Genomic DNA, 13973 nt, shown 5'->3' with positions numbered 1-13973 from the left:
TTTGAGGTTCTCTTCTCTCCTGGATAGTTTTTAAAAAATAAAAAAATGACACCCTTAACAGTTTTCCATAAGTTAACATCTAACTTTGTAGAATTGTTAGTTACCTAATCATCGTTTTGTATTACCTCAAAGTTTTTTTTTCTCTTGCATGAATAAAATCACCACTTAGAGTCTAATATATATTTTCATTTATCCTGAGTCTCCTTCAACAATTTTGCCAGCTATGGACCTTAAAAGAAACAGTTCTAAAGATTGACTTCTGCCATGATTGCAGTAGGGGCTTCATTGACCTGCTGTCTAGAAAGATTGATGAAAATTAAAACATAAAACATAAAACTGTTTTAAATCTGGAAAAGGGCCTTGAAGACAAACAGCACACAAAGAAGCATGTATTCAAGAACATTGACAAAAACTTGTAAGAAAGGTCAGAATCTATGGTATTTAAACCAAGATGGCTCCCTCTCTTCCCAGTACCAGCTCCCAGACAGACAGCTGCAGTCAAGAACATCTCCCAGCACACAAAGTATTTTCTTCCTGGGAGCAGCAGAACAATAGCTTTTCACATCCTGCACACAGCCATCTATTGCTGAGGCTAAGACCTGAGTGGTCAAGGAGTAGGGGGTTCTTTCTCCCACCCAGCCCCTAATCATGGAGTGGAGGCTGTCCTCAGATGGAGTGTGTTGAGAATACTCGGGCCCTGTCACTTCTGCCGTGGCCTGTGAAAGGGGGTCTCCAAGCTGGGAAGGCCAAGCCAGGAGGACACTGGGCTGCTCCCCATTAACAAAGACCATGTCATTGATGGCACTTGAGCCAGTCTCCACTAAGCCATTTTCTTGACTAGGCCTCCTCCTTGTGCCGGGTCTCAAGAGTCCAGTTTTATCAGGAAGCTTGCCAAGTCAGTTTAGAGAGACTCTCCACATCCTTCATATCCAATCACTCTGGTCTACCCTCCAGGAGTCTCCAATGTAGGTAAATGGTTTGATTTTTCATATAGGATCTTCCAGAAAGACTGATGAAGTTTTCAATGGGAAGTATCAATAGTTTGTGTCCTAAGATTCTTTGAATACCCTTTACTAGGATGAGGAATCTTGTATATCAAAGCACATGTGTTAAGTGCAATTTAGTTCTAGACGTTTACATGTCCGATGTGCTAGGCACAGAGACAAAGCTTATCCTCTGCTCTTGAGCTCACAATCTAATCAGGGAGGAAAACACACGCACAAATCATTGTAACAAAAAGTACTAAATGTCAGGATGGATTAGGATGAAATATTATGGGCTCACACAGGAGAAGTATTCAGCTCAGTGTGAGCTGTAGGAAAGGCTTCCTGGAAGATACCTGAGCTGGGTATCATAGAATGGGTAGGAGGAGGCAGGCCAGATGAACGAGAAGAGGGGCATCCAGACAATGGGAAAAGTATAAGCAAAGATGCCAAGATAAAAAGCTGTGTAGGTTGCACAGAAGCCTAACATTTAAGTATTGCCAATTTAAGGAGTGTAAAGTATGAAGCTGGAAACATGGATACATCAGGACAAACTTTACATGTCCATTTAAGGAGTCTTGACTTTATCATGCCATGAAAGTGCTTTAACCTGTATTGTCAGTATGGCAGCCACTAACCAAGTGTGGCTTATGGAGCACTTGAAATGTGGCTAGTCCAAACTGAGATCTGGTGTAAGTAGAAAATAGACCCTGGATTTTGAAGATAAAAAAAGAAGAATGTTAAGTCTTTTATTAGTAACTCCTCATATTTATTATATGCTAAAACAATACTTTGGCATATTGTGTTAAATAAAATATGTTATTAAAATTAATTCCCTCTGTCTTTTAAAATTTGACTACTAGAATATTATAAATTACCTGAGGTTCAAATTTGTGGCTTGTAGTTTTTATAGTTATTTCAATTGTACAGTGCTGCTGTAACCCACTGGATGAAGACAGATGAGTGAGATTTCTGAAATCTGGGTTCAAAAGAGCTGAGCAAAGATCCTGAGCTAAATTTACTAGTTTTTTGGTGTATTAATTTGCTAAGGCTGCCATAACAAAATATGAGACTAGGTGTTTTAAATAACAGAAATTATTTCTTTACAGTTGTGAGGGATGGAAATCCGAGATCAAGTTGTCAGCAGATTTGGTTTCTTCTGAGGTCTCTCCACAGCGTCCTCACACGGCCTGTTCTCTGTGCTCACGCATCTCTGGTGCTTCTTTACTTCTTCCTCTTCTAAGGACACCAGTCATGTTGGATTAGGGCCCCATTCTTCTGACCTCTTTTAACCTTAATTACTTCCTAAAGGCTTCTCTCCTAATATAGTCACATTGGGAGTTAGGGCTTCAGCTAATGAATCTGGGGGGACACAATTCAATCCATTACACTCTGCACTTTGGTTGCTTCTCTGTAAAATGATGGTGATAATAATGTTAGTAGTACATTTCACACAAAATTGCCATGAGAAATAAATGAGTCACTATACATAAAGTACTTAGTGATTTCACATATGAAATGTTATCCAAAATCTATTATTTTTAAAATAATTTTTATTGGAGTATCCAGCCATCTCATCCTCTGTCATCCCCTTCTCCTCTTGCCCCCAATTTCTCCAAGCATCAGAGTCTTTGCCAATGAGTCAACTCTTCACATGAGGTGGCCAAAGTACTGGAGTTTCAGCTTTAGCATCATTCCTTCCAAAGAATTCCCAGGGCTGATCTCCTTCAGAATGGACTGGTTGGATCTCCTTGCAGTCCAAGGGACTCTCAAGAGTCTTCTCCAACACCACAGTTCAAAAGCATCAATTCTTCGGCGTTCAGCTTTCTTTATAGTCCAACTCTCACATCCATACATGACCACAGGAAAAACCATAGCCTTGACTAGACGAACCTTTGTTGGCAAAGTAATGTCTCTGCTTTTGAATATGCTATCTAGGTTGGTCATAACTTTCCTTCCAAGGAGTAAGTGTCTTTTAATATCATGGCTTCAGTCACCATCTGTACGTCTAAGTGAACTCTGGGAGTTGGTGATGGACAGGGAGGCCTGGCGTGCTGCGATTCATGGGGTCGCAAAGAGTCGGACACGACTGAGCGACTGATCTGACCTGATCTGATTTGACAGTTGCTTTACCATACTGTGTTCATTTCTACCGCACAGCAAAAGGAAGCAGCCGTTGTTGTTGCTGTTTAGTCACTAAGTCGTGTCTGACTCTTTGTGACTTCATGGACTGTAGCACACCAGGCTCCTCTGTCCTCCGGTATCTCCCAGAGTTTGCTCAAATTCATGTATCGATTGAGTCGGTGATGTTATCTAACCATCTCACCCTCTGCCGCCCACTTCTCCTTTTGCCTTCAATGAACCATACGTATACATGTATCCCCTCCCTTTAGAACTTCCTCCCCATAAGGAAATGATCCACATCTTCCAACAAAGCCAGAAATTTTAATTAAACAGAGTGCTATCAGCAAGGTGGAGCCTCTGCAGACAACTATTGCGTATCCTTCTACTAGTGTCTTTTTTCAGCACTATTTTTTCCAGTTATAGCAGTTTTTCTCAACTCTTCTTTATTCTCCTTTGATAAATATGTAAATCTTGTGCTCCCCTTTAGGGTTGTTAGAACATATATAATAATGTAAATAACCATCATAACTAAAAATAAACAATAGCAATTTTTGAGAGCAAATGCATATTGTTTTGGTTTTTTTTTTAATTCATATTTTTTAGCCACGTTTTTGTAAGGTGGTTAGGGCTTCCCCAGTGGTTCAGTGGTAAAAAAAATCCACCTACCAATGAAGGAGACACAGGAAATACGGGTCCAATCACTGGGTTGGGAAGATCCCCTGGAGGAGGGAATGGAAACCCACTCCAGAATTCTTGCCTGGGAAATCCCATGGACAGGGGAGCCTGGAGGGCTACAGTCCCTGGGGTCTCAAAGAGTCATACACGACTGAAGCAACTGAGCGAACGAGCAAGCCAATAACATGGTTACTGATGTGAGCGCTGGGAAAACAGCTTGCCATGAAAGCCTTGCCTGCTATGCAGTGTGGAAGACGCAGCCTTTTCCAAGTCAAGTCTGCTCCTGCTTGGTTTACATAGCCAGGGCTGTGGACAAATCAGCTTACAAACATACAGTGATGGAAATGATAATGATGGCACATAAATTGCTTCTCTTCTCCGTGATAAACTGGGAACCGCTTTATCCCTAAATTCTCCAAAGTGCTTTTCTAAATGTTTTCTTATGTAACTGACTCAAACTTATCTTCCTTTCAACCCTTCTTGAGATTTTTCCTGGCAAAGACCGACTATTAGGAAGGAAGAGTTTTCCCCTGGAGGAGTTTCCCCAAAGAAATTTGGGTCTACCCCTGACACAAGGAAAAGTTTGCCTGAATTTATCTTGCAGCTGGACTGAAGGGGGTTGGAATTTGTTTTTCTTGGAAGCCAATCTCAAAATCCTTGTCCTTTAGAACATCATCAAAATGAGAAAATGAAAAGACGTTTCAATGTCAGCTGGAACCTAGAAATGGGTTTTTGTTAGACCACGCTTAAAAGAACAAACAGGGTTGCTATTTGAGCCTTTGTTATTCAGGTTCGGTGTTTTCACAGCCTCAGTTCTACATTCCAAGCAAAACAAGCTCCATTGCAGAGTTAGGCTGTTCTGAAAAGTTTGCAAAAGTCGGCCTCACCCCAAAGTACGGTAATAGTTTCTAAATTTAATGAAGTGAATATTTATTTGACCACCCACAAACTTCAGTGTGGAATTGAAGAAATTTGTACAAATTTGGCATCGTCATTCAGATGTTCACAAAAAATAGATAATCCAATTGTTTTCTACCTGCCCCCAACTGCCTTGATGGCAACCTGCCAGAGACTCTACAGCTTACTGCAGCCATGCCTGCTGTTTGTCCCTTTTCCTCTTTCCATCCTGTGTCCAGGTCCTCATCCCCTCCTGCCTCCCCAGAGATCTCACTCTATCCATGATCCATTATCTATGTCCACTGGCCCATCTCTCTTGCTTCTTCCATCTCATCTGCTTCATGGGGTTTTCCTGTCAGCCTTTTAACTGTGCTCAAGTCTCTCCAATCTATTATTTATTTACTTATTTATTTTTGGCTGCAACAGGTCTTAGCTGTGGCACTTGGGCTTAGTAGTGGCGGCGCTGGGACTCAAGGAAATAAAACCTCCAGTGCTCCTTTGCCTTCCATTCTACATCTCATCTTCCCCTTCTCAGACTTCCAAATAGAATGGTCTCTGCTTCTTCAACTTTCTACTCTCATGAGAGCCCCCTCTTCTGTGCATTGGATGAACTCAAAATCAGAACTTGCTTGAAAATTAAAAACCTACACTCCCCTTCAAATAGAACACTTACTTTCTGTCTGCAGGGATGGTAGCAAAAGTACACTACAAATGTGTGCTGAGCGCCACCTTGGTTCCAAGGGCTGTTCTAAATGCTTACTCATTCCATATTCTCCATGTGCCTGGCATCCTAGAGTGTCACACTTGAATCTCTGAATTTTTAAAATATTTATATTTATTTATTTGGCTGTGCTGGGTCTTAGTTGCAGCATGTGGGATCTAGTTCCACGACTGGGGGTCGAACCCCAGGCCCCTGCATTGGGAGCTCAGAATCTTAGTTGCTGGACCACCAGGGAAGTCCTGAAATCTCTGTATTTTGTATTAGGAAGTAAGTTTTTAAAGGTAAAATAGAAATATTTTCTATGTTTTCTTCCATTCTGAGAGTCTGACATGTGCCCTTTCCACCCCTCTGGTTAAGAATTACTGATCTAGAGAGTCAACAGTTGGGGAAATAATCATTCCTTCTTTCTTCTTAGTAGACTATGGATGCAACTTTTCTGCACCAGTGGCGATGGCGTCTCCAGGAAGAATAGCCGATTAGAACGGAAGCACAGCCTTGCAATTAGGGCTTCAGAATGCCAGGTGACCTTTTCTCTCACAGTGGAAATGTCATTGTCATGTTTCTCTTTTAATTTGTGACTAAGAATGAATGTCATCACCCACCATCTCTTGCTCAGAAGAGATTACCAGTCACTGTATAAATAACACAGCTACCCGCAATTCAATTTCCCAAGACTGCAGACCTTTAAAGAGAGGTGATCCTTTAAGAAAAAACAGAAAACCTGGAGAGGTGATGTTCATAGTGAGACCAAGGGACATATGAAGATACCTCCTGGCTCCAAACCCAGGACATTATTGGCCATTCATTTATCACACACTAGAGTAAATACTTTGTGAGGTCCTGTGGTCACAAGGTCAAATAAGACAAGGCTCCTTGCCCTGGTTAAAGGGAGAGAAATAGCTAAACATTGTAAAAGAGGGTTTACAGAACACTGGAGGAGCACCATGGAAGGAGAAGGAGCCAGAGTGAAGTCTGGGCAGGGTCTTGGATGATGTAATAATCAAGAGACTCTAGGTGATGCTATGATAACAGATAAACCCTAAACATTCACAGCTTCCAACAATAAATAAAATTCAGTTCTATGGACCAGACGTGGTCGCTGTACCATCTAAAACACATGGCCTCCAAAGTCTCCTTAGCACAGAAAAAGCAATGTTCAAAGGCCACAGTTCTTACTTGCCCCACTGCTCGTCTAAGAAGTGATACATGGGACATATGATATCATATTATACAATATTATGTCATGAGATTTATATCATAGTGTGCATGGGTCATACTTATACTGAAACTATTTGTTGTTGATATGAAATTCAAATTTAACTGGGTATCCTATATTTTCATTTGCTAAATCTGTGGAAAATTCTTAAAGGGATGGGAATACCAGATCACCTCACCTGCCTCCTGAGAAACCTGTATGCAGGCCAGGAAGCAACAGTTAGAACCGAACATGGAACAATGGACTGGTTCCAAATTGGGAAAGGAGTACATCAAGGCTGTATATTGTCACCCTGCTTATTTAACTTCTATGTAGAGTACATCATGCAAAATGCCGGGCTGGATGAAGCATAAGCTGGAATCAAAATTGCTAGGAGAAATATCTGGAGAAGGAAATGGCAACCCACTCCAGTGTTCTTGCCTGGAGAAGCCCATGGACGGAGAAGCCTGGTAGGCTGCAGTCCATGGGGTCGCACAGAGTCGGACACGACTGAAGCGACTTAGCAGCAGCAGGAGAAATATCAATAACCTCGAATATGCAGATGACACCACCCTTATGGCAGAAAGCAAAGAGGAACTAAAGAACCTCTTGATGAAAGTGAAAGAGGAGAGTGAAAAAGCTGGCCCAAAATTCGAAATTCAAAAAGCTAAGATCATGGCGTCCGGTCCCATCACTTCATGGCAAATAGAGAGGAAACAATGAAAACAGTGAGAGACTTTATTTTCTTGGGCTCCAAAATCACTGCAGATGGTGACTGCAGCCATGAAATTAAAAGATACTTGCTCCTTGGAAGAAAAGCTATGACCAACCTAAACAACATATTGAAAAACAGAAACATTACTTTTCCGACAAAGTCCCATCGAGTCAAAGCTATGGTTTTTCCAGTAGTCATGAGCTTCCCTTGTGGCTCAGCTGGTAAAGAATCTGCCTGCAATGAGGGAGACCTGGGTTCGATCCCTGGGTTGGGAAGATCCCCTCGGGAAGGGAAAGGCTACCCACTGCAGTATTCTGGCCTAGAGAAAGAGTCAGACACAACTGAGCAACTTTCACTTGTATGGATGTGAGAGTTGGACCATAAAGAAAGCTGAGCACCAAAGCATTGATGCTTTTGAACTGTGGTGTTTCAGAAGACTCTTGAGAGTCCCTTGGACTGCAAGGAGATCCAACCAGTCAATCGTAAAGGAAATCAGTCCTGAATATTCATTGGAAGGACTGATACTGAAGCTGAAGCTCCAATACTTTGGCCACCTGATGCAAAGAACTGACTCATTAGGAAAAACCCTGATGCTGGGAAAGATTGAAGGCAGGAGGAGAAGGGGACAACAGAGGATGAAATGGTTGGATGGCATCACAGACTCAATGACGTGAGTTTAAGCAAGCTCTGGGAAAGGAAGCCTGGCGTGCTTCAGTCCATGGGGTCGCAAAGAGTTGGACACGACTGAGCGACTCAACAACAATCCTATACTTTCAGTTGCTAAATCTGGCAGTGAAGGAAAGGTTTGTGGCATTTTGTGATCAGTTGCTACCCCCAGGATGGATGGGCCCTGAGCATCAGCCTGACATTTTGAGTGGCATGGTCACCACAGGCCCCAGCAGCTCTTGCAAGCACAGAGGTTCTGCTGGGGCAGGCAGAGCGGAGTCTGGACAGCCTCCAGGAGACCACAGCTGTTGGAGGAAACTCAGAGCTGCTGGTGTGGGCGAGAGGGCTGTCTCTGTGCTGACGATCCCTCAGGAGTTCTTCCCGGGGCCAAGCCACCCACACACCTGGCCTGGAAGCTCACATGGGCTTCTAGGGTCAAAGCTGGTCCCACGTGGTCTGATGCAGAAGTGGAGAGGAGACACTAGGATGTCCAAACATCCTAGCAGCCGTGCAACCCTGCTCCCTCCATACACACTATCATCCAAGCCACAGGTTCAGGGCTTGCCCTAGTGGTCCAGTGGTTAAGGCTCTGTACTGCCAATGCGGGGGCATGGGTTCGATCCTTGGTTGGGGAACTAAGAGCCCACAGGCTGCCAAAGATATTTTAAAAAAAAGCAGCAGGTTCATCTCCCAAGCTCCTGCATCTAGGCCCAGCTCTCAGTACCTCAGAACAAGGCAGCATTCACATCAGAGGCTGGCAGTCCCCACCACCCCTACATTTGCAGAGCCTGGGACAAGACTAAACGTGCCCCATATTGAATAATATGTCTCCCTACAAAGTTGAAAAATATGGCAAACACTCTAACCCACTCCAGTGTTCTTGCCTGGAGAATCCCAGGGATGGGGGAGCCTGGTGGGCTGCCGTCTATGGGGTCACACAGAGTTGGACATGACTGAAGTGAATTAGCAACTAACTTTTATACAGCTAAGAGTTGGCAGACTGTTAAGATGATGGAATTTAATTATTACTGCACATGTCTGGGTGTTCTGTTGAGTAGCCAGTGATGTTTGGATGAGTCATTGAATAAAGACATACACAGTTTATAAGATATATATATATGTACCCCATGTTTTTCTATTCATTTTAGCAAAATTATATTGACATACTAAAGGTTTTCTCATAATTTGTACAGTCTTGACAGTAAACTCCAAAGCAGAGGTTGACAAACTTTTTCTATGGAGGATCACATAGTAAAAATTTTAGGTTTTGTGGGCCATATGGTTTCTTTGAAAATTACTCAACTCTGCCACCAGAATGGGCTTCACTGGTGGCTCAGACAGTAAAGAATCTGCGTGCAATGTGGGAGACCTGGGTTTGATCCCTGGTTTGGGAAGATGCCCTGGAGGAGGGTGTGGCAACCCACTCCAGTATTTTTGCCTGGAGAATCCCATGGACAGAGGAGCCTGGCGGGCTACAGTCCATGGGGTTGAAAAGAGTTGGACATGACTGAGCAACTAAGCACAGCACAGCCACTAGAATGTCGTGTCTGACTCTTTGAGACCCCATGGACTATACCGTCCATGGAACTCTTCAGGCCTGAATACTGGAGTGGGTAGTCCTTCCCTTCTCCAGGGGATCTTCCCAACCCAGGGCCTGAACCCAGGTCTCCCACATTGCAGGCGGACTCTATACCAGCTGAGCCACAAGGGAAGCCCAGAATAAGAAAGCAGCCGTAGACAACTTGTAGGTGATGAGTGATGTAGCTGTGTTCCAATAAAACTTTGCTTTCAAAACAAAACCAGGTGGTGGGTCTGATTTAATTCTGCAGCATTAAAAACAAAATGTTACTGTGTTCACAGGGTACGAAATTTGAATATATTTTATCAAAAACAGTAAATCAAAATTTTAAATTATTTTAATATAATTTAAGAAATTGCCTTCTAAAACAGTCAAACTGTTTCACTAAAATCAATAGTAAAATACAAATTATGATAGGAAAATATCAACACTTGATGTCAAAGTTATTTAAATAAAGCTGACAATTTTTTGTAGTTTTATTTAAAAAAATTTTTATTTTTGATTGGAGGATAATGACTTTACAATGTTCTGTTGGTTTCTGCCAAACAACAACATGAACAACACCCCCTCCCTCTGACTTTTAGTTTTGTAAAGATTTGATTAAGCCTATGAAATCTAAAAAATAAATCTATAAAAATAAAACTATTCACAGTTCCAGCCTTTAATACTCGGTTGCCAACAGTAAAGAACTGGGATCATGCTTCATATACATTAGATGTAGACCAATATGTTTACAAAATTAAAAGTCACATGAATTCCTAATGTTGCAAAATGTTCCTCAACAGTCAGGGGCAATGGTTGCAAAACTACAAACTGGTGAGGCATGGATTAGCTATAACTTGAAGAAAAACAGACAGTGGACCCTCAGCACTGCTGGAAAATGGTATTTTATCATGAAAAAATCTGTTACATCCAAACTATCACAGAGGAGGGATTTAATAAGTTAATCTGTCTTCTGTCTCTTTTTTATGTTCTTTCAGTTCTCAAACCTCCCTACCCTTAGAGGCATCTACCTCTGACGTCAGCAGTGACACAATGAGAAACTCCTGGGGCATTTGGAAGCTGCTGAAGGAAATGGCAACCCACTCCAGAACCCTTGCCTGGAAAATCCCATGGAAGGAGGAGTGTGGGTGACTACAGTCCATGGGGTCGCAAAGAGTTGGACACGACTGAGCGACTTCATTTTCTTTCTTTCTTTCTACATTGTGTTTCAATAACGTGAGGCAAGAGAAGTGGAGAAAGACTGAGCGACTTCATTTTCTTTCTTTCTTTCTACATTGTGTTTCAATAACGTAGGGCAAGAGAAGTGGAGAAACATTTCCTGAGTTTGGGTGGGGTTGATCATGGGAGTGGATGTTTAGAGTTAGGAAATGGCAACCCACTCCAGTATTCTTGCCTGGAGAGTCCCATGGACAGAGGAGCCTGGCGGGCTACAGTCCATGGGGTTGCAAAAGTCGGACGTGACTTGGCGACTAAACCACAACCACATGAAGGCTGAGTGACTTTTAACGTAACGACTTTATTTTTCGGCCACACTGGGTCTTCCTTGCTTTTCTCAGGCTTTCTCTAGTTTGTAGTGAGCAGGGGCTACTCTTCGTTGTGGTGCTCAGGCGTCTCTCTGCGGTGGTTTCTCTTGTGGAGCTCAAGCTCTAGGTGCACAGGCTCAGCAGTGGTGGCCCCGGTTCCTAGTTGCTCTGGGGCATGTGGAACCTTCCAGCACCAGGGAAGATTCCAAACCCTGTCCTCTGCATCGGTAGGCAGATTCTTATCTACTGCGCCCTCAGGGAAGCCCCTTAGTGATTTTTGATAAATAATTTTTGCCAAGTCTTTTTTTTTTTTTCTTTTTTCTTTTCTTCTTTGTAACTTCTTTGTATTAAAATGTTTTACATTTCCCAGGCGGATGCCCAAGGTGGCAAAGGGTTGGTCCTAGGCTGATGGCTCTGTCCGTCTCCCTGGGCAACCGGATGCCCTTCAGGATCAAGCAGGTACCGCTGGGCTGGGAGGTGATGGACGTGTGCCGTGAGCGCACCAACATTTCTGGCAGTTGTGCAGAAACAAGGTAAAATCCCTGATCTTCCTCTGCAAGAGGATGAACACAAACCCATCCGCAGCCGCCGCCACTTCTGAGCCGCATCTTTTGGAGGGTGTGTGGCAGGCCTTCCCCAAAACCACGGGATGCCAGGCCATCCTGAGCCCTCAAGGTTTTTGATGGGACCCTGCTGCCCTCTGACCAGGAAAAGCAAAGAGTGGTTCCTGTTGCCCTCAAGGCCGTTTGTGTGAAGCTTGTGTGAAAGTTTGCTTCCCCCTGGGTTTCTGGCTCACAGGTTGGCAGTGGCAGCCCCACTGGAGGAGAAGTAGGAGTAGGTCAAGATCGGTTACAGGAAGGAAGAACAGCTCACGAGGCTACGGAAACAGGCTGAAAAGAACCTGAGAAGAAAACTGACGAATACGCAGAGGTCCTCAAGACTTTCAGGGTCCTGATCCGCGCCTAATGAAGACTGTGTATTTCTCAAAGGTTAAAAAAAAAAAAAAGTTCCTAATTCACTCATATGACTTTCACAATCAGATGATGAACCAGAAAGGATTATTACATGCATTAATAAATTTAATTTTTGAGAAAATGTTTGTAATTGGCAGGATCCTCTGAAAAGTGGGGTTCAGAGTGGGGGGCTCTTCTTGCTATAACTAAAGAGCATCCTGGGTTGGAGATACTTCCTGGGGAAAGTCTTTGAGAGCCTGGAGGCTTAGGGCTGGGCATGAGCAGGAGTTTCCTTTCAATTTCTTTTTTCTTTATTAATGTGGACCACTTTCAAAGTCTTTATTAAATTTGCCACAATATTGCTTCTGTTGTTTATGTTCTGGTTTTTTGGCCCTGAGGCATGTGGGATCCTGGCTCCTCAACCAGGGATCGAACTTGCACCCCATGCACCGGGAGGTGAATTCTCAACGACTGAACCACCAGGAAGGATCCTCCTTTCCATTTCTTTTTTCTTTTTTTTTAATTTTATTTTATTTAACTTTACAATATTGTATTGGTTTTGCCATATATCAAAATGAATCTGCCACAGGTATACATGTGTTCCCCATCCTGAACCCTCCTCCCTCCTCCCTCCCCATACCATCCCTCTGGGTCGTCCCAGTGCACCAGCCCCAAGCATCCAGTATCGTGCATCGAACCTGGACTGGCATCTCGTTTCATACATGATATTATACATGTTTCAATGCCATTCTCCCAAATCATCCCACCCTCTCCCTCTCCCACAGAGTCCAAAAGACTGTTCTGTACATCAGTGTCTCTTTTGCTATCTCGTATACAGGGTTATTGTTACCATCTTTCTAAATTCCATATATATGCGTTAGTATACTGTACTGGTGTTTTTCTTTCTGGCTTACTTCACTCTGTACAATAGGCTCCAGTTTCATCCAGATCATTAGAACTGATTCAAATGTATTCTTTTTAATGGCTGAGTAATACTCCATTGGGTATATGTACCACTGCTTTCTTATCCATTCATCTGCTGATGGACATCTAGGTTGCTTCCATGTCCTGGCTATTATAAACAGTGCTGCGATGAACATTGGGGTACACGTGTCTCTTTCCCTTCTGGTTTCCTCAGTGTGTATGCCCAGCAGTGGGATTGCTGGATCATAAGGCAGTTCTATTTCCAGTTTTTTAAGGAATCTCCACACCGTTCTCCATAGTGGCTGTACTAGTTTGCATTCCCACCAACAGTGTAAGAGGGTTCCCTTTTCTCCACACCCTCTCCAGCATTTATTGCTTGTAGACTTCTGGATCGCAGCCATTCTGACTGGCGTGAAATGGTACCTCATAGTGGTTTTGATTTGTATTTCTCTGATAATGAGTGATGTTGAGCATCTTTTCATGTGTTTGTTAGCCATCTGTATGTCTTCTTTGGAGAAATGTCTATTTAGTTCTTTGGCCCATTTTTTGATTGGGTCATTCATTTTTCTGGAATTGAGCTGCAGGAGTTGCTTGTATATTTTTGAGATTAGTTGTTTGTCAGTTGCTTCATTTGCTATTATTTTCTCCCATTCTGAAGGCTGTCTTTTTACCTTGCTTATAGTTTCCTTTGTTGTGCAGAAGCTTTTAAGTTTAATTAGGTCCCATTTGTTTATTTTTGCTTTGATTTCCAATATTCTGGGAGGTGGGTCATAGAGGATCCTGCTGTGATGTATGTCAGAGAGTGTTTTGCCTATAAAAAATATGGAACGCTTCACGAATTTGCGTGTCATCCTTGCGCAGGAGCCATGCTAATCTTCTCTGTATTGCTCCAATTTTAGTATATGTGCTGCCGAAGCGAGCACCCTCCTTTCAATTTCTGACTTTCTTCTCTGAGTATCTCCAACCCTTAGCAAATTTCTTTGCAATTTTTTTTTTTCCAGAGGAAAACTCTTTT

The 13973-nt window shown here is 42.9% G+C and overlaps 1 protein-coding gene and 1 non-coding gene across 2 annotated transcripts in view; one reads left to right on the top strand and one right to left on the bottom strand.

Moving 5' to 3' along the window:
- Window positions 1–10849: 10849 nt before the first annotated feature.
- SUSD1 (sushi domain containing 1) overlaps window positions 10850–13973 on the top strand; it is a 151016-nt gene continuing 147892 nt past the window's right edge. The window contains exon 1 of the mRNA XM_061426489.1: window positions 10850–12070. The gene's annotated coding sequence lies outside the window, so the exon portion shown is untranslated. The remainder of the gene's footprint in view (window positions 12071–13973) is intronic.
- Window positions 13775–13881, bottom strand: LOC133253576 (U6 spliceosomal RNA). Its single transcript, XR_009738351.1, has one exon. It is a non-coding gene; the product is annotated as a U6 spliceosomal RNA (small nuclear RNA).

This window comes from Bos javanicus, chromosome 8 (genome assembly GCF_032452875.1).
Source record: "Bos javanicus breed banteng chromosome 8, ARS-OSU_banteng_1.0, whole genome shotgun sequence".
NCBI classification, from domain to species: domain Eukaryota; kingdom Metazoa; phylum Chordata; class Mammalia; order Artiodactyla; family Bovidae; genus Bos; species Bos javanicus.
This window is presented reverse-complemented; position numbering and strand designations above follow the sequence as displayed.